General features: G+C 37.4%; 1 protein-coding gene across 6 annotated transcripts in view; it reads left to right on the forward strand.

Moving 5' to 3' along the window:
• Positions 1 to 26,929, forward strand: part of Taok3 (TAO kinase 3) — a 189,204-nt gene that overhangs the window by 52,561 nt on the left and 109,714 nt on the right. Inside the window, exon 2 of one of the 6 annotated variants that reach the window (XM_078039048.1) lies at positions 19,168 to 19,258. The exons of the other annotated variants lie outside the window; for them this stretch is intronic. The gene's annotated coding sequence lies outside the window, so the exon portion shown is untranslated. The remainder of the gene's footprint in view (positions 1 to 19,167; positions 19,259 to 26,929) is intronic. 6 annotated transcript variants of the gene reach the window in all.

Genomic DNA, 26,929 nt, shown 5'->3' on the forward strand with positions numbered 1-26,929 from the left:
GTTCCATAGTTAGGCTATTGGGAATTGTGTGCACTAATTATGGGTATGCATGTATATCTCTATAGTATGCTGATTTGAATTCTTTGTGTGTATATGTATATGTGTGTGTGTGTGTGTGTGTGTGAGAGAGAGAGAGAGAGAGAGAGAGAAAATGTGTGTGTGTGTGTGTGTGTGTGTGTGTGTGTATGTGGTGCTGGGATTGAACCCAGGGCCTTGTGCATACGAGACAAGCATTCTACCAATTGAGCTATATCCCCAGCCCCTGATTTTAATTCTTTAGGATAAATACCCAGGAGTGGTACAGCTGGGTTAGATGGTGGTCCATTCCTGGTCTTTTGAGGAACCTCAATTTGATTTCCGTAGGGCTGTACTAATAGACAGCCCCATCAACAGTGTAAAAGTGTTCCTTTTCTTGCACATCCTCTCTAGCATTTATTATTATTTATATTCTTTTTTTTTTTAAAAAAATTATTTTATTTATTCTAACTCATTATACATGACAGCAGAATGCATTTTGATTCATAGTACACACATAGAGCACAATTTTTCATGTTTCTGGTTGTATACAAAGTAGAGTCACACCATTCATGTCTTCAAACATGTACTTATAGTAATGATGTCAATCTCATTCCACTATCTTTCCTACCCCTACGCCCCCTCCCTTCCCCTCCTTCTCCTTTGCCCTATCCAAAATTCCTCTATTTCTCCCATGCACCCATCCCAACACCATTATGGGTCAGCATCCATTTATCAGAGAGAACATTTGGCCTTTGGTTTTTGTGGGGATTGGCCTTCTTCACTCAGCATGATATTCTCCAACTCCATCCATCTACCTGCAAATGCCTTGATTTTACTCTCTTTTAATACTGAGTAATATTCCTTTGTGTATATATACCACAGTTTCTTTATCCATTGAAGGGCATCCAGGTTGGTTCCACAGTCTAGCTATTGTGAATTATGCTGCTATAAACATTGATGTGGCTGTGTCATTATAGTATGCTGTTTTTAAGTCCTTTGGGTATAAACTGAGGAGTGGGATAGCTAGGTCAAATAGTGGTACCAATCCAAGTTTTCCAAGGAATCTCCAAACTGCTTTGCAGATTGGTTACACCAATTTGCAGTCCCACTAGCAATGTGTGAGTGTGCCTTTTCCTCCACATCCCCACCAACACTTATTGTTGTTTGTATTCTTAATAGCTGCATTCTGATTGGAGAGAGGTGAAATCTTTGAGTAGTTTTGATTTGTATTTCTCTAATTGCTAGAGATATTGGACCTTTTTTCATATATTTGTTGATCGATTCTATATCATCTTCTGAGAAGTTTCTGTTCAGTTCCTTAGCCCATTTATTGATTGGGTTATTTTGTGTGTGTGTGTGTGTGTGTGTGTGTGTGTGTGTGTGTGTGTGTGTGTTAAGTTTTTTGAATTCTTTATATATCCTAGAGATTAGTGCCCTATTTGATTGTGTGTGTGGTAAAAATTTGTTCCCATTCTGTAGGCTCTTTCTCTACCTCACTGATTGTTTCTTTTGCTGAGAAGAAGCTTTTCAGTTTGAATCCATCCCATTTGTTGATTCTTGATTTTTTTTCTTGCACTCTAGGAGTTTGTTGAGGAAGTCAGGGCCTAATGTGACATGATGAGGATTTGGGCTTACTTTTCTTCTATTAGGTGCAGGATCTCTGGTCTAATTCCTAAGTGTTTGATCTACATTGAGTTGAGTTTTGTGCATGGTGAGAGATAGGGGCTGCATATGGATTTTCAGTTTTCATAGCACCATTTGTTGAAGAGGCTATCTTTTCTTCAATATGTTTTTGGTACCTTTGTCTAGTATCAGATAACTGTATTTATGTGGGTTTGTCTCTGTATCCTCTATTCTGTCCTATTGGTCTACATGTCTATTTTGGTGCCAATACCATGCTGTTTTTGTTACTATTGCTCTGTAATATAGTTTAAGATCTGATATAGTGATGCCACCTGTTTCACTCTTCTTGCTAAGGATTGCTTCAGCTATTCTGGGTCTCTTATTTTTCCAGATGAATTTCATGATTGCTTTTTCTATTTCTATGAGGAATGTCATTGGGATTTTGATTAGAATTGCATTAAATCTGTGTAGTGCTTTTGGTAGTATGGTCATTTTGACAATATTTATTCTTTCTAGCCAAGAACAAGGGAGATCTTTCCATCTTCTAAGGTGTTTTTTAATTTTTTTTTCTTTAGCGTTCTGTAGTTTTCATTGTAGAGGGTTTTCACCTCTTTCGTTGATTCCCAAGGGTTGTTTGTTTGTTTATTTGTTTGTCTTGTTTTAAGGCTATTGTAAATGGGGTATTTTTCCTAGTTTCTCTTTCAGAGGATTTGTCACTGATGTATAGAAATGCCTTTGATTTATGGGTGTTGATTTTATATCCTGCTACTTTGCTGAATTCATATATTAGTTCTAGAAGTTTTCTTGTTGTAGATATAGCATCATGTTATTGGCAAATAGTGATAGTTTGAGTTCTTCTTTTCCTATCCATATAATTTCTTTCATCTGTCTAATTGCTCTGGCTAAAGTTTCAAGAACTATGTTAAATAGAAGTGGTGAAAGAGGGCATCCTTGTCTGTTCCAGTTTTTAGAAGGAATGCTTTCAATTTTTCTCCATTTAGAATGATGGTGACCTTGGGCTTAGCATTAATAGCTTTTACGATGTTGAGATATGTTCCTATTATCCCTAGTTTTTCTAATGTTTTGAATATGAGCAGTGCTGCTTTTTCTGCATCTGTTGAGATTATCATATGATTCTTATCTTTGATGTGATGAATTACATTTATTGATTTCTGTTTGTCAAACCAACCTTGCATCCCTGGGATGAACCCCACTTGATCATGGTGTACTATCTTTTTAATATGTTTTTTTATTCAATTTGTCAGAATTTTATTTATTTTTTTTTAATTTATTATTATTTTTTAAAAATTTTCAGCGGACACAACATCTTTGTTTGTATGTGGTGCTGAGGATGGAACCCGGGCCGAACGCATGCCAGGGGAGTGCGCTACCGCTTGAGCCACATCCCCAGCCCCTGCCAGAATTTTATTGAGAATCTTTGTGTCTATGTTCATTAGAAATATTGGTCTGAAGTTTTCTTTGTTTGATGGGTCTTTGTCAGGTTTTGGGTTATAGAATGAGTTTCGTATTTCATGGAATAATTTGAGGAATATTGATATTAGTTTTTCTTTGGAGGTCTTGTAGAACTCTGCTGTGTATCCATCTGGTCCTGGGCTTTCTTTGGTTGGTAGGTTTCTAATGGCATCTTCTGTTTCATTGCTTGAAATTGATCTGTTTAACTTATGTATATCATTCTGATTCATTTTGGGTAAAGCATATGATTTTAGAAATTTGTTGATGTCTTTGAATTTTCTGTTATTGGAGTATAAATTTTTAAAATAATTTCTAATTATCTTCTGTATTTCTGTAGTGTCCGTCATGATATTTCCTTTTTCATCCGAGATTTTAGTAATTTGAGTTTTCTCTCTCCTTTTTATTAGCTTGGCTAAAGGTTTATCAATTTTATTTATTTTTTCAAAGAACCAACTTTTTGTTTTGTCCATTTTTTCAATTGTTTCATTTGTTTCAATTTCAACTCCAATTTTAATTATTTCCTGTCTTTTACTACTTTTTGTATTGATTTTGTTCTTCTTTTTTCTAGGGCTTTAAAATGTAATGTTCAGTTATTTATTTGTTGAGTTTTTCTTCTTTTAAGGGATGAACTCCATGCAATGAACTTTCCTCTTAGTACTCCCTTCATAGTGTCCCAGAGATACATTTTGTTTTGATATGTTGTATCAGTGTCCTCACTTACCTCTAAGAATTTTTTAATATCTCCTCTTTGATGTCTTCTGTAATCTGTTGATCATTTAATAGCATATTATTTAGACTCCAGGTGTTGGAGTAGCTTCTATTTTTTATTTTATTGTTGATTTCTAATTTCATTCCATTATGATCTGATAGAATGCAAAGTAGTATCTACCTTTTTGTATTTGCTAAGAGTTGCTTTGAGGCATAACATATAGTCTATTTTAGAGAAGGCTCCATGTGCTGCTGAGAAGCAAGTATATTCACTCATTGAGGGATGAAATATTTTATATATGTCTGTTAAGTCTAAGTCATTGATTGTATTGTTGAGTTCTGTGATTTATTTGTTTAGCTTTTGTTTGGAAGATCTATCCAGTGGTGAAAGAGGTGTGTTAAATCACGCAGTATTATTGTGTTGTGATCTATTTGACCCTTGAAATTGAGAAGAGTTTGTTTGGTTAATGTAGATGCTTCATTGTTTGGGGCATATATATTTATAATTGTAATGTCTTATTGATGCGTGGCTCCCTTAGGCCATATATAATATCCTTCTTTATCCCTTTTGATTAACTTTTTGGCTTGAAGACTACTTTATTTGTTACGAGAATGGAAACCCCTGCTTGTTTCTGCAGTTCATATGAGTAGTATGTTTTTTCCTAAACTTTCACCTTCCTTCAGTCTGTGGATGATTATTTATATTTTTGATGGCTGCCATTCTTACTGGAGTGAGATGAAATCTCAGTGTACTTTTGATTTGCATTTCCCAAATTACTAAAGATGTTGAACATCTTTTTTTCATATATTTCTTGGCCATTTATATTTCTTTTTTTGAGAAGTGTCTGTTTTAAAGTTCATTTGCCCATTTATTAGTTGAATTTTTTTGGAGGGGTGTTAAATTTTTTGAGTTCTTTATATATTCTGGATGTCAATCCTCTATCAGAAGAGTAGCTATGAAAGATTTTCTTAAATTCTGCAGGATCTTTCTTCCCTGTCTTGTTTCCTTTGCTGTGTAGAAGCTTTTTAACTATACCATCCCATTTATTAATACGTGACATTGTCTCCTGAGCTTTAGGTATCCTGAAGTCAATTGAGAAAGCTATGCCTCTATGTTGGAGTGTTGACCCTATGTTTACTTCTAGGAATTGCATAGTTTCTGGTCTAATTCCTATGTCACTGATCAATTTTGAGTTTTATATAAGGTGAGAGATAAGGATATAATCTCAATCTTCTACATATATATAACCCTTTTTTTTACATCACCATATGTTAAAAAGGCTATTTTTCCTCCAATTTATGTTTTAAGCATCTTCATCAGGATCAGATGCTGTATCTGTGTGGTTTTGTCTCTGTGGCTTCTATTCTGCACCATTGGTCTATATGTCTGATTTTTATGCCAGTACCATACATTTTTTTTTACTATAGCTCTATAATTTGGAGCCAGGTATTGTGATGTCTCCAGCATTGCTTTTTTGGTTTATAATTGCTTTGGCTATTCTGAGTTTTATTCTTCCAAATGAATTTCGGAATATTTTTTTTTCTAGTTTTGTGAAGAATGTCACTGGTATTAATGGGAATTGTATTGAATATGTTTTTGCTTTTTGTAATATAGCCACTTTAACAATGTTATTTCTGCCTATCCATGAACATGAGAGGTCTTTCCATCTTTGTATGTCTTTTTCGACATACAATATTTATTTTCGACATACAATATTTATTTCTTCAGTGTTCTATCTTTTTTATTGTAGAAGTCTTTCACCTCCTTGATATTTTATTTTTTATTGTGAATTGGGATTATTTTCTGATTTCTCTTTCAGTGGATTTATTTTTGTATGTTGGTTTTGTAATCTGCTGCTTTGTTGAATTTTTTTTAATAGCTCTAGAAGTCTTCTGGTGGAACTTTTTGGATCTTGTAAGTATAGAGTCATGTCACTGCAAATTTCTGTTAACTCTTGTATCTCTGCGCTGAGCTCCTGTTTTATATAGAAATTACTTCATTGGGCTTTTCAGATTTTAATTTATCAGCAATATGTTCTAACATAATGTCCATCTGTTATAAAAACAATATTCTTCTGAAAAGAGTCATCACCTGTCATTTTTTCCAATTTGTTTTCATTAATTTCTTTTTAGTTGTAAATGGGCATAGTATCTTTATTTTATTTTACTTTGTCTTTATATGGTGCCAGGGATTGGACCCAGTGCCTCACATGTGCTACCAAGTACTCCATCACTGAGCCACAACCCCAGCCCCACAATTTATGTTTTGTTGGATTTTTTGCAGTGTCTTTAACATATATGATACCATTTTTTTTATAATTATCAAACTCCAAATGAGATTAATTTTCCTTTGTCCTTGGGAATTCCTGTGGGGAAGGAACCAAGGCCATGTTTCAAAGAGTTTTCTTTATTTCCTTGTAAAGATCCTTATAGCAATTAATTTGTGAATTCTTTTAACCTGTATTTTTACTAAGATAATGTTTTTGCAGTTTTATTGCATTAATTTTCAAATAAAATGACCAATATAAACCTATTTTAGATTCTTTTTATTAATTATAATATAAAAGTTTCTGCATGAATATATATGAATATATGTAAGAAAAATAGATTATAGAGAATCTGTGGACAGGTATACTATTTTTTTTTTTTTTTAAGATATAGCCAACTAGCTATTATTCTTAGGGACAAACTGGGGCAATGACCCAAAATGTCTTATACCTCGAACTAGTTGTCCCACTGCATTAAACTCTAAATCTAGAATACATTAAGATTACCACCATTCTGTGGTTAGCACACTCTTGACTTCTTTCTTATACTTTAAATCCATCCTCCATATTCTCCTCTGTAATAGGAGAAAATAGCTCTCAACATCCCTAAGCAGATGTGGTAAACCTGTTTATATGACTGGTTACAACATAATAAAGGGTTATTATAATCATTTTATAGATTATATTAAGTAAATATTTTAAATGGACAGATTACAGAAATCTGTCAAAGCAAGACTTTGGATTATTTTTTGTTTGTTTGTTTGTTTTCTCAGTGCTGGGAATTGTACTTAGGGCCTTGTCCATTCTAGTTGAGCGTTCTTCTACTGAGCTATATCTCCAGCCCAGGATAATTTTTATATTATCTTTTTTTTTTTTTTAACCATGAACTCCAAGAAAAATGAGATACTAATTTGGAACAGATTGAATATTTCTGTTTTAACTATTCAAGGATGTGCCCCAAGTTCAGTAATTTTGCTAAGACACAGATCAAAATAGAAGCCTCTGTGAAGCTTCCCAGCACATGAAGGACTTACCTTATGTGTGTGTTTGGAGATGTACATATTTCACATTTCAGAAAGGTCTATACATAGCTCACCAAATGGCAAAAACAAATTAAAGCCACATTGTTAGAAAACAAAGATCCTAAGTGAGAAATGAGGTGGAGAGCATTTTCCTATGGGAGGAAGGAATAAAGAAAGGAAAAGAAGTCGTCCAGGAAAGCTCCCAATCTGAGCTTCAGCTAGTAATCATGGGTCATCTGCCCCCCTGCACACACTCAGGAGGAAGAGCACAGTTCCCAGGCAGGGGAAGGGTGACTAAGGCATTGCTTTAATAAGTAAAATGAAAGTAAAGAGATGACAGCTTCAACATCTGAGAACTTAGGCCGTGTCTAAGAACTTAGGACATAACATATTTTTGTCCATATAAAATTTCCCCAGGGCTGTTGTCATTTTTAAACAATATAATCCAACAAAGGAGAGAGAAAGTTTCAGAACCTAAATTTGAGAGCTCTAGTAAGACTATCCAATCACAAGCTCAAGGCCAGCCTGGTCTTTGTAAGACCCTATTTCAGAATAAAAAGGACTGGGGATGTAGCTCAGTGATAGAGCATACCTGGGTTAAATCCCCAGTACAGAAAAATAATAACACCAATGACAATTTAAACATTAAGAGCCAAATAAAAGGAAATGTATGATATATATTTTTTTGAGTTCATTTTTCCCCAGAGTCATTTTTGGATTACGTCCTCATCTTGTAAAAGTATGGGTACCCTGAAAAACTGGCCACTGGGAATCAGATGCCACTGATAAAACATCGGAGAAATAATAATTGATCTTCCTGTCTTACCAGGATGTTAATATAATTAAATAATTAAATGTGACTAAATATGTGAAAGCACTTTATACAAATATAAGTGTTTAATGTTGTTATTTTTAAGATGTGAAAGGAGGCCAAACTTGATCCCAATAGCCTGTTTTAAGCAGCTGCTAGGAACATGTACTGGCAGCTATCATGTGGTGCCAAACCCCTTTTTACTACACCAGTGCAGATGCAAACAGGTCTACAGTATGTAGCCTAGCATTTTTAGCATATGAGTAATAAGATGCCATCTCCTCCGATAGAGTTCAGCATTTAGAAATCTCCTTTTCAAGGAAAAAACTTCATTAACAGTTCTTGGAGGAAACTATCACCTCTAGCCAGTGATAGAACTCTACTCTCAAATGCTTAGAAATGTGTCTAACAGCAGGAGGAAAGAAAGAGTGGGTGACTACAGCTGCTCCACTGTACCCTGAAGAAAATACACACACATACCCACCCTCACCCTGCCCTTGCTACATGATATTGTATGTAGTCTTTTCTGTTTCCAGTAGAGTATTTTTGCATTCTGTTTAAAACCAAAAATGGGGGCTGGGGATGTGGCTCAAGCGGTAGCGCACTCGCCTGGCATGCGTGCGGCCCGGGTTCGATCCTCAGCACCACATACCAACAAAGATGTTGTGTCCGCCGAGAACTAAAAAATAAATATTAAAAATTCTCTCTCTCTCTCTCTCTCTCTCTCTCTCTCTCTCCAAAAAAAAAAAAAGACAGACCAAGGAGGAGAAGGTACGGGATGGAGTTTAGGTAGTAATAGCATCATCGCTCTGAGGTTAGGTCACCAAAACAACTGAATTTCTGTGGAAGCAAAAGGTTAGGGTTAGAGTACTAGTTGATTTCCAACCTTTGCTTTATGTTTTTACAAATGATTTCAAAAAAGACTAGGAGGACACCATAGTGGGGGGAAGGGGAAGGCTGGAAGGCTGATTCATAAAGTGGTGAAAAGCAGTGTTGAAAACTTACTACCTCTGGCCCAGTTAGTCAAAGAGATGTGTCAGCAATTCCTGAGGCAGAGGTACAGCCTGCAGAGTCTAGTTACAAGTATCATTATTATTCAGCTTCAACATAATTACCAGTGTGTTTTGAACTATCTAGAGCTGTGTTATCCGACAGAGTAGCTGTTAACCATACAGCTATTTACATTTTAACAAAATTAAAATCATAAATTCAGTTCCTCTGTCACCTAGCCACTTTTCCAGTGCTTAATCGCCACTTATAAATGACTACTATAGTGGACAGTGCAAAGAGAAACTGTTTCCATCATCATGAAATATTTTGTTTGGTCTTTATTTATTTATTTATTATGAACTTGGGATTCTTGTGAGAAAAAAAAATTTGCTCTAACCTCTTTTTATTTAATACTTATTTTTTAGTTGTAGTTGGACACAATACCTTTATTTTATTTATTTTTATGTGGTGCTGAAGGTCAAAACCAGGGCCTTGAATGTGCTAAGCAAGTGCTCCAGCACTGAGCCATAACCCCAGCCCCCTCTTTTTTTTTTTAACACTTATTTTTCAGTTGTAGATGGACACAATACCTTTATTTTATTTTTGTGTCATGCTGAGAATCAAACGCAGTGCCTCACACATGCTAGGTAAGCACGCTTCCTCTGAGCCACAACTCCAGCCCATGCTCCATCCTCTTTTTTTTTTTTTTTTTTTTAATATTTATTTTTTAGTTCTCGGCAGACACAACATCTTTGTTGGTATGTGGTGCTGAGGATCGAACCCGGGCCACACGCATGCCAGGCGAGCGCGCTACCGCTGAGCCACATCCCCAGCCCATGCTCCATCCTCTTAAAACCCCAAGAGGTCCTTGTGATTAAGAAAAGTTTGTCCCCATCTCTCTTCTCTCTCCAACAAGTTTATCAGGTTGTTCTTTCATTCTGAGAGCAAAAGTTTAGTGTTGAATATACTCTATTTTAAAATCATAATTTAAAGTCCATAGTGCAATATATAAAATAATTCCCCTTTAAAAACCCAACCTACCACTCTGTCTTGATTATTTTAGGGATAAATAATATTTTCAAATGAACATTGGGTCCACAAAAACTAAAATCCTAAAGCAGTGTGGGTGATATTTATTACATACTTGTAATATGGTCTTAATTGAAGATTACATTCTTTTTTACAAGACATTGCAACCATGTAAACTGACTGAAGAATATTAGAGATTTCCTTACTATAAAACATAAGTTATGGCAATTTTTCTAAACAATACTCAGTTACTATACCAAGAAGTCCAGGAAGATGCAGTTAATTATTCAAGACCAAGTGGTAGAAGCCTCATTTTGGTTAGTATATTTTTTGTAGTCAGCCTAGTTCAAAGAGCCCGTGTCTCTGTTCCCTGAGTCCTTTGAGGATTCTAATGCTTAGAATGAAAATAGCACCAAATGTGAAACTTCTGGAGAGCAAGAATTAAAGAGAAGTATGTGCCCTTTAGTTTTCTTTAGTAGAATTTCCCTCTCCGTGAATGAAATGTAATTCAGCCCATTGAATCCTTGAATGATTTTATTGCATTGGAACTCCTAAAAGAATTTTCTGAAAAACACTGCTTGCCATTTCAACAACTTAAACCTGTTGCCTGTTCAGTCCCTTCATAACAGACTTGTGTAGATAGTGACTGACACAGTGCTAGACTTTTCAGCACAGTGTTGCTGGCATGCCACAGCAGAGGGGAAGGGCAGGACCAGTAGGGTTAAGAGAGGATCCAGAGAAGAGCTTGCTGCCCTTTATTTATTAGCCAGCATTGAAAACTGCAGAAAGTACAAGGAAATAATTAAGAATTTATATGTGGAACCCACCTTCAAGAAACTTAAAAGTCTAATCAAGAGAAACTAATTCCTCTGACTCAAGAGGAAACTTGCAAAGTAATATTAACATGAGAAAAAAAAAGTCAATGCAAAAGAAACTTTTTACATTGTTTTGTTGCAACAGAGTTGATTGTTCTTTTAGTCTTCTAGCCACACAAATGTTACCTGCTCAACACTGTTGCAGGCAGTGGAAATGCAACAGTGTTGAGCAGGTAGCATTTGTAACCAGAGCAGACTGACAAACCTGCCCTTAGATAGCTTACCTTGTAGATGGGGAGAGAGAAGAGAATATTCCAGGGTGATGAATGCGAAGGAGTGAAAACACAGAGGAAGTTAGGGAATGGATTGTGATTTTAAGAAGAGTGGTTAGGGTTCGTAATAGGTCTTTTATTTAAATCATATTATCAGCCAATGTAAGGAAACAAGAGAAAAAGGGATTCGTTTATTCCTTGGCTGAAGTGGAGCCAGCTAAGCCCTCCTCTGTAGTGCAGAAGAAAGTGAAAGGCATTCAGTGGAGGAGGGCGAATGGCGCAGGTGTAAAGGAAGGAGCAGTGTTTCCTGTTTCCTGGTCCTGGATGCTTCCTTTGCTCAGGAGTAAATTTGGTTTGGGGGAGGGTCACTTGGCCCCGGAGATAAAATGGGGTGGCCAAGTTAGAGATGCTATTCCTTATTGTGGAACACGGTTCCACTCATCTTCCCCTGAGAGCTCAGCTCACACTGTGCTCTTATTAAGGGCACTAGTACATTATGAACTTGGGGTGCTGGAATTTTCAATTGTGAGAAAAAATGTTGCTCTATCCTCTTAAAATCCTGCGAGGTCCTCGTGATTAAGGGAAGTCTGTCCCCATCTCTCTTCTGTCTCCAACAAGTTTATCAGGTTGTTCTTTCATTCATTCATTTATCCTCCACATTCATAGAGTGACCAATATCTAGAGATATTTTCTTTTTAAAGCATATATATTTCTTTAATTGCTGGGAGTTTTTGTTTTTGTTTTTTAATGACTATTATCTATTCTTGTCTCATCTTTTCCTCTGACCCTTCCTTCTTTCCTTCCGGCAGGCCTAGATCTCCTCTTAGTTGCATAAGCCTGTCTTTGATCCTGCTACTTGCTTGCTTGGCTCTAGAGTGAGCGCCTGTGAGACTCTTTCCTCCACCTTTGTTTCCTTCCATTTTTATTCCCCCATCCCAACCCCTATTCTGATTAAGTGAAACAGTTTTCTCTAAGATCACTAGTAATTTCCATTTTGCCACCTGCCTGTGGTCTTTTCTAAATCTTTATTTTAACTTGCCCACTGAGCTTCTTGGAAAATCTCCCACCTTGCCTCATATTCCTTAAATGAGATAAATGAAAGCGTGTCCTAATGCCTGCCACACTGAGGCACTCAGCAGATACTGGTTGGATGTGAATGAACTCCGACCATGTGACTGACCTCATCTTGGTTCTGTTCCAGCCCAGTGCCCTGCCCTGTGTACATACCCAGTGTACTTTGACTTGCTTTATGAATAAATGAAGGAATAAATTAATCACTTTTTCTCTGTTTGCTTACACAGTTTTCCCTCCCCTTTCTTACCTCAAGTATATTCTTAAGAACTTATGGGTTCCCAGTAAGGCCAATAAATAAATAAATAAAACTATTGTATTAAAGGCTCTCTATCGATTATATCACACTTCTCTCAGCAACTTGATGTAGCAGTTATTCTTTACAGTGTTTATCTTAGAACTCTTAAATGACTTATGGGGTCACACAACTAACTGGTATACTGTGGAGCCACCATGTTTACTGATATTATTCTAGAGCATCTCCTTACCAGCTCTCTGCCCTTAAAGAATCCATTCATTCTCCTAATGTCAGTTGTCAGTTTTATGTTAGTGACACTAAAATTTATGGCTTTAACAAATGACATTCTAAAGCTGGTACAGTGCTGTTCACCTGTACTCTCAGCTATTCAGGAGGCTGAGATAGAAGAGCTTCTTAAGTCCAGAGGTTCAGGGCCAGCCTGGGCAGCATAGTGACACCCTGACTCTTAAATTTTTTTTTTTCAATTAACATTCTATCCTGTTCTTTAGCTGCTGCTCTGGGTTATCTAGCCACCATGTTGAACTTGTTTAGAACAGCCATCATCAATAATACCTCAAATGGTGCTCCCTTTTCCTGATTGAGTTAGTGAGAATCTCACTATCCTAATGACTCAGACTCAAAACCATCTTTAATTTCTTTTCTCTTTTCCATTTCCTTATACGTCAACTGATAAAGTATAATTCCCAAGGGGTATACAAATACATGACTAATCCTTCCATTCATCTGCCACAGGTCGAAGAGTCAATCGGTTACTTCCCTTTAATTAACTACTTATTTTCTCCTGTCACTTTAGAAATATACTGTGACAAGACTAATGAGAACTGTTGAAACTTTTATAATTTCTGTGAAACTACTTCTTCACAGTTGTACATGTTGGATAAATGACACATGTTGCCAACTCACCAATTCTTCCTTCAGTTAGGCCTGATTTTGTTTTTGCCAAATTACATAACCAGAAATCTCCAGAAGACACGTCCTCAGGTTCTGTTGGGAAGAACTGGGTCACATACCTATCCCTAGACCAATCACTGGCCATTGGCATTAAAAGATTGCATACCTAGCTTGCACCTGTTGAGCCTCACCCTCTATAGAAGGGCAGAAGACTGTCCAGTTGACAGAATAAAGGGGGGATTGGCTGCCAGGAAGAGAAACAATAGTGAGAGTCTGCCAGAACGTTCTTTTTTCATTTTGGATTTATCCAATTCAGAACATTCACATCTTAGCAAACAATCCTTCTGAAAATAAATATTGTGATTGTTTGCTTCAAGAGTGGATTGGGTGTGTGCCACCGTGGGACACAGTGGCACACACCTATAATCCCAGTGGCTGGGGAGGCTGAGCAGGAGGATCATGAGTTCAAAGCCAGCCTCAGCAGTGGGGAGGTGTCAAGCAACTCAGTGAGACCCTGTCTCTAATAAAATACAAGATAGGGCTGGGAATGTGGCTCAGTGGTCGAGTGCCCCTGAGTTCAATCCTCAGTACCAAAAAAAAAAAAAAAAAAAAGGATTATAACCCCCGTAAACCCAGTGACTCAGGAGGCTGAGGCAGGAGATTCACAAGTTTAAGGCCAGTCTCAGCAACTTAGTGAAACCCTGTCTCAAAATAGAATCACAGGGTTGGGGGTGTGGCTCAGTGGTAGAGCATCCCTAAGTTCAGTTCCCAGTACTACAAAAAGAAAGAAAACCTTCATTACAATGCATAGAACATATAGAATATTTGTCGTAAGGAAATAATTTAAGGAGTTATAAAAGATATCCTCCCAGCTGTTGTTGTTCTTTAACCCAACATTTATAGTAGTATCAATAGATACAAGAACTTGCACTTAATTTGGCAATAATAGCTAAGAGCTTAAAAGAGTTTTTTTAAAAAAAAGATTGATTTGTGATTTGATACAGCCAGCCTTCTGCTTGAACTATCTCACATAATCCCTACAACAATCTATAAGAGATGTATGTTTATATTTTCCCTTTTGTAACCACTAGAAAACCAAAGCTAGGAGAGGTTAAGTTACTTCTCCAATTCAAAACATGAGTAATCTCGCATCTGAGTCAATGTTCTAAACTGGCGCTAGGCTGCCTTCAGCCTTCGACAAGAATGAGCCAGCGCCAAATCCTTCCAGGATGCACTGTCACTTATCCCGACACCTGGGGCTCTTGACCTAGTTTTCCCTCTTGCCAATGGTTTTGCACTGCCTGCCACCACCTCCAACAGTGTGGCACTGTGATCAGTGAGGGAGGGTGGTGCAGGTCACCCTGACTTCCTGTCCCTATCTGGGCAGAAAACCATGTTTGTCCCCCCACTTAGGAGTGAATCAGGACAGAAAATGACAGGAGACACCTACTAGAAAAATACCCCAAAGCCCACAGATATTCTAGAAGAGGTATTTTGAATGTGAGTTTTGGTCATAGTGGTGTAATTCTGTGAGAGTTAGAAGGAAATATTCTGAGAGGAATAAAACATGATCATTAAAAAATGACCATCTCCCACCTTTCTTAGTCTTGATGCACTTCTTCTCGTCTTGAGTTTAACTTTGAATATTTTGATGTCTACTTCTGGCTTTAATAACTGCAAGTTTAATTTAAAAAAAAAAATAATAAATGTCGTGATAAAGCCCCATTCCTGAATTCTTCTGCCTTGGGGGAGGACTCTGGCTATAAAGGACAGGGTTGTTTATGGTGATAAAGGTCCTTAAAATTTCAACAAACACTTAAGAAAACTATTATTATTACTACTACTACTACTACTACTACTACTACTACTACTACTACTACTGCAGTGCTGGGGAGGGAACCCAGGGCTGAGCAATTGCCCTGTACTTCTGAGCTATGTCCCTAGACCACAAACATTTATTATTAAATTCCCTCTGTACCAGGCACTCTATGTACTAGAGTTTTTCATTTTTTGTTTTGGTTTTTTAGCTTCCAGGAACTATTTTTGCTTTGATATTTCCCACTCATGCAGCTTTAATGGAGCCTTCCTTGATGGTGACATTTGCAGCTGCTGTTGGCATTATACTATCAAACATTTATCAAGCAACAAGAAAACCCAGGCAGGTGTATATGGAGAGGGGAAAAAATGTAGAACTAAACCATTAATACTCAAAGAGGAACTGCATTTGGTTATTTCTGGCTGTAGGAGAAAGGTAATAAAATAAAATACCCAGTGGCTCAGGAGGCTGAGGCAGGAGGATCACCAGTTCAAAGCCAGCCTCAGCAATTTAGCGAGGCCCTAAGCAACTCGGCAAGACCCTGTCTCTAAATAAAATACAAGAAAAGGGCTGGGGATGTGGCTTAATGGTTAAGCACCCCTGGGTTCAGTCCCTGGTGCCAAAAATAAATATAATAAAATAAAAACATAAAATAAAAACTTTCTTTGAGAAGTTCAAAGTAAGGAGAGAGGTGAGCAGAGAACAAGGAAATAAATTAGGCTACTGAAGTATTCAAGTGTTGAACAGAAAGGATAATAGAATTCAGGAATAAACGGGTTCTTTGCAAAGTAGCCCCTACTAAAGCTTTCTTTTTCCTGTGTGTTCATGTGTAGTATAGAGAAATTATTTAGAAAACTTGCTCTGTGTTCATTTTTGTTTAGGGGAGCTTCTAGGTTTGTAAACTTCCTTCACTCTGCTAACCCTTGTCTCTTTGGGGCTCAGATCCCAGCTGTCTCACACAAACAGCATCTCTCAGTATTATCTCTTTGATTGCTTGATATTCAGCTCACATTTACTTTCTCAGACGTTTGGAAGTTACCAGACAGATGCAGATTCAGGGCCGTGCCTGCCAAAAAGTGCTGAGCAGAAAAGAGACTTTCTTTTACACCTTCCATCTTTTGAGCCTTTGGTCCAGCCCTTGGAGTCTTTGCTAAGTAGTAAAATGGGAGATGGTGGTTGTTCAGATGACCACGGTGCATTTGCATTACTGAGCTTGTTGTCTCTAGTTCTAAAAATATTATTTATAATTTCCTTATCGTCAAAGGAGCTGCCTTGATTTCCTTTGAGAATGGTTCCCAGCTGACATTATAGACCTAGCACAAAAGCAATTCATACCCTCATGAAATGGCTCTAGCCCAGCAGCTAGCCCAGCAGTGCAGCAATCCTGCTTCATTTGTACATACTAGGCTTTAATTACAGGTTAAGGAGATGGATGGAAAAGAGAGCCCAAAATACCCACTGCCCCCAAATTGAGCTCCATCAGAGAAGCTGAGCACACTCAACAGAGACCTGCAGGAGCTTCATGTCATAACTGGGAGTCTTCCCCGCTAGTTGTTAGAGACAAAGATAAACATTTAAAGTTTTTTTTTTTAATAATCTCCAGTAATTTAAACATGACACAAATAGAACTGTTAGTAATTCACAAAATTGTGAGAATGCCAAAGTACCTTGGACCTATTGAAAAGCATCTCAAGACATATTTTGGGCCCTTTTTGATTTACTATTGTGGACTATTATTTATTGATTTTTAAAAGATGAGCACTGTATTCCAAACTCAAAATAGCTGAAAAAGGCAAATGCTTGCATAAGTCTGTTATGTGTTTGTATTAAATTGAGAGAAATCAGTATGGAGGGAGGAAAGACAGTGCTGAAACAGATGAATATTCTTCAAAGATTTTGGAAGATTTTAATGTTTTTATATTAAAGGGGTCCTTTTAAAATTTTAACTTTTAGGTATAATCAGCCTTTCATTTAATCTTATCTTTTAAACTACAATCATGTGTGGTTTAACATTGGAGATAAAGTCTGAAAAATGCATCTCTAGGCAATTTTTGTCCTTGTGCTCACACGGACCTACATGGTTGTGCTCACTACGTACCTCTGCTGCCTAGTGCAGCCTATTGCTATGGGCAGTGGTAAGTATACATGCATCTGAATTTTTGTACCTAAACAGATTTGTTTGCACTATCATCACCATGATCACAAGAGTGATGTATGGGGGACATATCTCTAGGCCATACAAACTTTTCAGCTCCATTAGAATCCTATGGTACCACCGTTATGTGTACGGTCCACCATTGTCTATTGAGGTATATGAGAATTGAACCCAGGGCTTCATGCATACTAAGCATGTGCTCTGCCATTGAGCTGCATCCCCAGCCCCATGTGCAGGCCTTACCACTTCCATTCCTTAGTTCCAAGCACCTTCATAGCTCTCAGCCTTCTCACTGGACTCCCTGCTTCGGTTTACTCTCAACATGGCAGAGGGATCCTTTAACATGGAAGTTAGATTACAGTTCCCTTAAGACCCTGTAGTTTGCTCCCTATTTCAGAGTAAGAACTGGAATCTTGTAACAAGATTCCATGAGGCCCTGTATGGCCTGCTCCTTCCCATTTCCACTCTGGCCTTCCCTGCCCCAGGAGGGCATTTGCACTAGCTGGTCCTCTGCCTAAAAAACTTACCCCAGATTTTAGCACCCTCTTTTTGAATTTGAGAAGGATCAGATTTCACCTTTTTGAGTTCTATCCTGCTTACCCTGTTTAAAACTGCAGCTTTTTTTTCTTTTTTCCAAAACACTCATCATTCTTTTATTATACTGATTTACTTTAACATGCTTATTGTTAAGTATTCATTTTCCTCCAATAGGATTTGAGCTCCACAAGAATAAGGAGCTTTGTTTTGTTTCTCCAGGTACTTAGAACTGCCCATAGTAGGCACTAAGTAAACATTTGTTCAATGAACTATAGATAGGTTGAAACTGCAATTCAAGTTACCCATCTAAATCTTTATTTTAAAAAATTGTGTCAGGCTGCTATAAGAGCAGGAGAGAAGAATCACTTCTGTGTGAAGGAAAAGTTGAACGAACCTGTTCTCCAGTGGAGGGAATGATTGTGTTCACAGTAAACTATTAATATAATATCAGCTAAAGATGAGATTTATGAAGACAAAGTTCCATGGTAACTAAATTCTGCCAGAGGTAGACTTTAACTGGGTCTATAAGGAGCAATTGGATTTTGACGTCTAAAAAGTGAAAGACAAGCAGAGCCCAGAGACTATGTGAGTAATTAGCACACTCAAGGAATAACTAGGAAACTGGTAAACTAGAATTGAAGCCATGTTGGCAGCCTTGACTAGGTTGGTATGGAGTTTAGGTGTCTCCATCAAAGATTTTTGAACGTGGGGTGATGCTTTAGCGCCCTCTGCATTAGGAAGATGACCTTTGGGGCGTGGATGAGAGCGGTGGGAAGCCAGAAGATTTGGGATACCAGTCTTACTCTAGGTGTCATTATATGCTTACGTGGCTCCTCTCCTTCTATGTCATACACATGGTAAGGTTAAAACTTCCCTGTGCTTTGCTAATATTCTTCTAAATATTAATTATATTCAGTTCCTTTTACAATTTTCCTAACCCCTCCAAGTTAATTTAAGGACACAGAGCCATCCAAAAGTCAGTTGTTATGGGACTGTTTACTTTTTAAAGGCAACTGAATATTGATTTTCTGTGTTGGCTGGAAGAACATGGGCTCATAGGCAGTGCCTGCGAGAGACACCTGCTGAGTCTGAGTATAGCGACTCACAACAGAGTGAAGGGCGTTGGCATGTGTCCTACCTGCACATACCAGAGCCGGCCATGTCTGCCAGTGGCAAAGCAGAATTAAAAGGGATTAAGAATGCTGAATTGTCTCACCATTAGAAACCAGGCGAGAGTTTCAAGTTTTAAATGCTAGCATTCGAGTGTGTAAAGCCTCTTCCAAGGTCCCTGTACAGGATTATTTCTGATTTTGGAACTCTCAGGCTTCCCTTGTCCTGAATTTGCACACCACTTTTCACAGAACAGAAATTCTCAATATTGACATTGCCTTTCTTCTTCTCCTTCTCCAGATCTGGGTCTCTCTCTGTTTCCCAGGCTGTTCTTAAACTCCTGGCCCAAGGAGTCCTCCTGCCTTAGCTACTTGAGTAGCAAGAACCACAGGTGTGTCCCACTGTGTGTGTGTGTGTGTGTGTGTGTGTGTGTGTTTTAAGCACAGAGTGAATGTTTTAGATAAGGAGGCTGAACCTTCTGGGTTAGCCTTGGGAAAAACAAATCAAAATGATGAAGCAGTTGGTATTTGGGCATCTTGCAGGCTCGATGGACTCCTGTATAATTTAACAACTCATTAATTTCTGAAGTCTTTCAAATAATAATTTAATTAAAAACTCTCCCATAGTGGTTAAAAGACTGGCCTTGAGATTCAGCAGCCTAAATTTGAATCCCAGCTTTGCCCCCTACTAGTCTGTGAAGTCAGCCCTTGGATTTTTATCTGTGAAATGAGATCCATGATAGTTCTTTCACTGTTATCTAAGGCTTGAATGAAGTAATGTGTGGTGCCTGGCACAGAGAGAGGAGTGAGTAAATAAATGTTAATGTGGTGTCGACGACATGGATTGCATTAAACTAGACCCATATGGGATAAACTCGCCTTTCTGTGCTCAGTGCCTGTAGTAGTCTAAGACAAGTGCTTGCAGATGTTCTCTTTCCTATTTGTTCCGAGACTGGTTCATTTACCAAAAGCAACAATGAATGAATGTTCAAGATATCCTAATAAGGGGCTGGGGATGTGGCTCAGGCGTAGCGCGCTCGTCTGGCATGCGTTCGGCCCGGGTTCGATCCCCAGCACCACATACCAACAAAGATGTGTCCGCCGAGAACTAAAAAATAAAATATTAAAATTTCTCTCTCTCTCTCTCTCCCCTCTCTCACTCTCTTTAAAAAAAAAAAAAAGATATCCTAATATAAGGCTGAATGAAGTCCTACAAATCAATATAAGTGATATTTTAGACTTGCTGACTAAAAGCAGACCTAAGTAATGGACTCTAAAATACTTAATGCAAAGACACAATGTATTATGACTTTCATGTGGGAAAAATATATAACAGGATTACATTTTTGTTTAATATGTAGTGTACATTTTATTTTACTTGTATAAAACTAATATATCTAGATTCTGACTCCAAGGGGGTTTACAGATGATTCAGTAAGTTCCAGCTTTTTGTTTTGTTTTATTTTGTGATACTGGGATTGAAGTCAGGGCTTGGCACAGGCTGGGCAGTGCTTTACACCTGAGCCACACCCCTAGCCCTCAAGTGCTAGTTCTTTAGGAGACCCATAAAAACAGATTAGTCCTTTTAAAAAGTAAGTTAAGAGTCCTAATACAGTTGAAATGATTGATATTTTGGTATCATGTAGCTTAGTATAATAGTACATTTGCAAAGTAAAGATCAAGTTCATTTTAAGTAAAGCAACCTGTGAAATTAGTATTTTTTTTTTTAAAAAAAGGAAGAAACAATGGATACGTGCTTTACAGAAATATTTATCAATGTGTTCCTTAAAATAGTAAATACCCCAGTACATTTGATATATAGATTAATGTGCTTCAGCAGTATATTTTGGCCATGTATCAGGTAATCTGTTAGACTATGGCCATATGAATATGACTCCTGCCCCTTAGTAGCCTATAGTCTAATGGGGAGGTATTTCTCTAAGACAACCTAAATTGTTTCTGGTAAATACTGTACATTAAAAATATTTACAGTACACTTCTGCAGGAATGTAAAGGAACATCTACCTTAGCTTAGGGAACAGCCAGGAAAGTTTCCCATAGGACATACGTTCTTGGAAGATTCCTGAACATTTGGATAGCTAGGAAGAAGAGCTTTCTTCCTTTCTTGTCAGCAGGGGCTTCTCTATATGGCAGGGAAGTAATAGAGGTAGCTGAGGCATCTAGTTTGAAGCCCAGAGTTACTAAGGACAGGATGGGCCACAGAGAATCTCGTATGCCAAGTCCAAGGAGCTTGGGTTTTCTGTCCTATACAGATGGGGATTAACTGGCTTTAAGCAAGGGAGTGGTGTGGTCAGGTTTTACTCTCAGGTTGATGTTGGCAGAGGTTTAGAGGATGGATTCCATTCATAAACAGCTTTACAGAGTATTTATAATCAGATAGCATATGGAGGGCTCCTAGGGTTCACTCTTTCTAAATTCCAAGAAACTCACTCAAAGATAAAGAAACTACTTTACATACCCAAAGAGAAAAATAGTTGTAATCACTTTTATCTTGAGGAGATTAACACATCTTAGGTTTATATTCAGAGGCAGAATTCTTTAAAAGTCAAATAATTTAAAGAGTCTTTGGAAAGCTGGGGAGGTGGCCCAGCAGTAGAGCATGTTCTTGACATGTGCATGGCCCTGGGTTCCATCCCCATCATCAAAAAGTAAATAAAAGCATCTTTGAAAACAGACTTTAGGTCAAGGTTGTACATTTAACCAAGCACATGTTCTCTAATAGCCTTTATTTGGGAGGGTTGGTTTTGTTTTTGTTTTATTTTTTCATTTATTGGGCAGAGTCTCAGTACAGTTATAAACTTTCCCTTGATTTTCTTGATATTCTTTAATACCATTTTTACCACTCTTTGAATTATCAAGATATAGTTTGAAAAGGAAAAGGATTATCAAATATCAGTTTTTCTGACCCTAAAGAATACATTTTGACTACTAAATTAGTAATCCTTTGAATATTGTCCAAATAGTTCTTCAGCATACTGTCTTAGTCTTCTCTGGCTGCTATAACAAAAGACCTCAGAGTGGGTGGCTTACAATAGAAATTTGTTTTCTCACACTTGGGGTGGCCAGAAGTCCAAGAAAGGTGCCTGCAGATGTGGTTTCTGGCAAGGGCTCTCTTTCTGGCTTGCAGATAGTTGCTCTCTTGCCACCTGGTCACATGGCCTTTCTCTGGTATTCTTGCTCTTCCCCTTCTCAGGGCACCAATCCTGTGGGATTAGGGCCCCACCCTTATGACCTCACTTAACCTTAATTGCCTTCGAAGTACTGAAGTACTTTATCTCCAAATGAGTCAGATGGAGCATTAGTGTTTCAACATATGAACTGGGAGGTGGGGTGGTAAGAAGACATAATTTAGTCCAGAACAGAGGCCAGATAGACACTTTTCAAAGAAGTTAATATAATCTTAAGTATATATAGTTTAATTTTGAAATCTTTGAGTTTTTAAAGCTGGTTATGCTTAAGGAAAACTTTTCAAGGCAACAAAGAGAAAAACAGTCCCAAACAAACAAACAAATAAAAAACAACTTGCTAATAGCTGTGACATTTTAGCAAAATTGCATGCTAGATAATCCTTCATTAGCTGTAGGAAGGTTTATTTTCAAAGCTTTTATTTCTGCATGTTCTATTATCTTTAATGCCTGGCATTGTAATTGTGTAGCAGGGAGTGAATAGTTATAAATACAGAGCTCTTACAGTGCCTTCCTGTACTTGGTGATCAGTGTGGCAGCAAAACTTGCAGAAGCTAAAGGTGGTTGTGTCTTAGCCTTTTCTTTTATTTGGCTTTAGAACAATTAAAGTGAAGATTGCTAGGAATTTTAGTTGTAAATTGAATTCAGGCCATTTGTGTGTGTCAATCTGAATGAAAGATTTTTAAGCTGAGCAACATGCCAAAATCACAGGCTTTGAGTTGAAACAAAACTTAGAAATTGTATGAACCAGCCGGCACAGTGATGCATGCACGTATTCCCTGGGTAACTCAGTGAGACCCTGTCTCAAAATTAAAAAAAAAAAAAAGAAAAGAAAATTTAAAGGACTGGGGTATAGCTCAGTGGTAGAGCACTTGTCTCTTATGTGTGAGCTTCTTGGTTCAATCCCTACTACTGCTTAAAAAAAAATTAAGTTGAAAAAGAAAGGAAGTTAAAGAAGAAAAGAAGAAAGGAAAGAAAGAGTATCTCAACCAGCCCAACACCAGGAAACTGGGGCTTAGAAAAACAATTAAATAACTTGATCAAAACCACAGAGCCAGACTTCCATCTTCCCATTCAGAATTCTTTTCACTATACCATGTTTCCACCCAGCTGTCAAGGAATTCACCTAGGCTACCACGGCACAGTTACCAACTCATTATGCTTAAGCTACTTGGGAACAACTTAAACTCCTTGAGGCCCTCTTAGATCCATTTCAAATCTAAAATTCTGATTATAAAGGGAATGTAACACCCTGGCGCAGAGGCTCACACCTGTAATCCCAGCAACTCGGTAGGCTGAGGCAAGAGGATCTTGAGTTCAAAGGCAGCCTCAGCAACGAAGCAACTCAGTGAGACCTTGTCTCTAAATAAACTACAAGATAGGTCTGGGGATGTGGCACAGTGGTTGAGTGCCCCTGAATTCAATCCGTGGTACCAAAAAATAAAATAAAGGGAATGTAACGACATATATGAAACATGGATCAATTTATCAACTAAAAGATCAGTTTCTTCATTCTATTACTTTTCCATTTCCTTTTTAAAAAATATATTTCAAAAGATAGACAGTGGCTGCCTCTATTTTCCCCTTTATAACGACATGAAGCAAATGTCAGAGTGATCTTTAAAAAATATAAGAACCTAAATTTTATTCCTTTTAGTATTCTTTTGATAACTCACCTCAATTTGTTGGACTTGAGGCAGTCATTTTACTTTTTTGATTATTTATTGAGTAGGGTAAATGCCTAATTATAGAAATTCAATATTATATGTTTAGCATTAGTCTAGCATTCACAAAGGATCTAACTTTGGGGTGTTCCCGAAGGGGTTGTCCTTAGCTGTGTGACTCCTCCACAGTCTTCCCTGGAATCACCACAGCTCCTTGACCTTCTTATCAGCCTGCACAAGTGATTTGCAATCCTGACCTGGCTCCAAAATCCATATCCCCCCAATCTCTGCTTCTTTCTACCTGCTGTGTGTCTCCTCCACCTGAACGCCCATCTAGCACCTTAAAATCAATTTGGCTAGAAAACACTCTTCATCTTTTCCCCATTAAACCTGTTGCTACCAGAGATTCTCTATTTTTGTTCAGAGATCAAACGTCCTTCCTGTCATTTGCTGTGAAGCCTCAGAGCTAATTCTGTCTTTTCTGAGCTGCACAGCCAATCAACTGCTCATTTCATCACACTAGTATTATGTTTCTTGCATCCAGATTCATGGACTCACAGCGAGATATCTACCTCTGCTTTCGATTTTATTGCCAATATTCTAGAATAAACGGTCTTTCTTGTTTGAGATCCCTCCCCTGACCCCCGCCCCTCCCCACTTCAGTCTCCTATTTCAACTCAGTCCTTAACAAACATCTTTTTTCCCCCAGGGACACTTTTCCAATGAGCTACATCCCCAGCACCTTTCATTTTTTTATTTAGAGATTTCACTAAATTACTCAGGCTAGCCTCACATTTGCAATCCTCCTGCTTCAGCTTCCAGACTTGCTGAGATTAAAGGTTTGGGCTACCACACCCAGATTAGCCACCACCATTTCTTGGCAGGACTTTTACAGTAGCTTCTTTCAGGTCTCCTTGGGGCTTTTTGTTTGTTTGTTTTTATTTGGTTTTAACTTTTTTAACTGATCCATAAAAACAAAAATTATATATATATATATAGAGAGAGAGAGAGAGAGGGCCTGAAGATATAAACCTCTCTACAAATATTTATCATTTCTTTACAGTGAAAATGCTTAAAATCTTTCTTCTCACTTTTTGAAATACACAGTATGTTTTCATTATCTATAGTCACATTCTATGCAATCACACGCTAGAACTTCTTGTTTTCATCTCAGTGTACTTAGTATCCATTGATGATCCTCCCCCTACTCTCCCCAGCCGCTGGTATCCACCATTCTTTACTCTAAACTTCTTTGAGATCAACTTTTATAGATTGCAGATATGAGTGAGATCATCTGGTGCTTGTCTTTCTGTGCTTAGCTTACTTCACTTAATATAATGATCTTCAGTCCCATCTGTGTTGCTACAAATGACAGGATTTTATCCTTTTTATAGCTGAATAGTATTTCATTACATATATGTACCACATTCTCCTTATTCATCAATTGATGCACACTTAGGTTGCTTCCATTTCTTGGCCATTGTGAATAGTGCTTCAAGAAACATGGGCGGGTCAATGTCTCTTCAACATACTGGTTTTTCACTTCCTGTGGATACATACTCAGTAGTGGGATTGTTGGATCATATGGTAGTTCTATTGTAAATTTTTTGAGGAATCTCCATATTGTTTTCCATAACGACTGTACTAATTTGAATCTCACCAACAAGAGTTCCCTTTTCATCCTCTTGTTACTTTTTAAAATATCATTTTTGTTTCTTAAAATATCATTCTTGAGCTGGGTTGTGGCTCAGTAGGAAAGTGCTTGCCTAGCATGTGTGAGGCAGTGGGTTCGAATTTCAGCATCACATATAAATAAATAAAATAAAGGTCCACCAACAACTAAAAAATAATAATAAGTCATTTAAAAAAAGAATACCGGAGGCTAAATTTGGCCAGCCTCAGCAAGTTAGGGAGGCCCTAAACAACTTAGTGAGATCCTGTCTCAAAAAAAGGACTGGGAATATGGCTCAGTGGTAAAGCACCCCCGTGTTCAATCTTCAGTACCTTAATAAATAAGAAAGTATAAGGTAGCATCTTTCTGAGATTAAAGAAAAATCACATTAAGGCATAAAAATTCTTCAAAATTACAAAAGTATAATTTATATAGAATTAAGTTGTTACAATTGAACTATTACTTGATATATAATCACCCATACTTACAAAACAGATGTGACAGGCATAGTAGTCTCTTATAATTTTTAGAAAATAAATTTTTGAGCCAGGCATGGGGATGCATACCTGTAATCACAACAACTTGAAAGGCTGAGGTAGGAGGACTGCAAATTCAAGAGGAGCCTCAGCAACTTAGCAAGACCCTAAGTAACAATAACAACAAAAAATACCATTCATGCTGCACTGAGTTGATATCTCATTATGGTTTTGATCTGCCTTTCCCTGATGAATAGTGATGTTAAATTTTTTCATGTACTGGTTTGTCATTTATATGTCTTCTTTTGAGAAGTGTCTATTTAGGTTTATTGCCCATTTTTTAATAGAGTTATTTTAGTTTTTGCTATGGAGGTTTTTTGTTTGTTTTTTAGTTCCTCCTGTATCCTGGATGTTGACCTCTTTGTCAGCTGTAGAGTTCACAAATATTCTCTCCCTTCTGAAGGTTGTTTCTTTACTCTGTAGATTGTTTCCATTGCTGTCGCAGAAGCTTTTTGCTTTGATCTAATCTGATTTGTCTCTCTTTGCTTCTGTTTCATGTGCCTTTGGGATCTTGCCCCCAAGTTTCTTGCCCATTCCTGTACTGAAGCGAACCCCTATATTTTCTTCTAGTATTTTCATGGTTTCAGGTCTTACATTTAAGTCTCTTAATTCATTTTGAGTTAATTTTTGTAACTATGAGAGATCAAGGTCCAATTTCATTCTTCGGCATATGAATATAGATTTTTCTTTCTTTTTAGATTTCTCTCTCTCTCTCTTTTTTTTTTTTTACCTTTGTCCTATACAATCTATTTTCCACAGAGCAATCCAGATGACTTTAAATATAGGTCACTTCCTTACCAAATAGCCTCAGTGGCTTCTCATCTCACTTATTTAAAAAAAAAAAAATCCAAAGTTTTTTTAATATATTGACAAATTGTAAGGTATACAAGTGATATTTTATAAGGGTACAGTTTGGAATGATTAAATTAAGAAAATTAACATAAATCTCACATTTTATTTATTCTTCCTGTCCAACTGAAACTAT

Source organism: Ictidomys tridecemlineatus, chromosome 2 (assembly GCF_052094955.1).
Source record: "Ictidomys tridecemlineatus isolate mIctTri1 chromosome 2, mIctTri1.hap1, whole genome shotgun sequence".
NCBI classification, from domain to species: Eukaryota; Metazoa; Chordata; class Mammalia; order Rodentia; family Sciuridae; genus Ictidomys; species Ictidomys tridecemlineatus.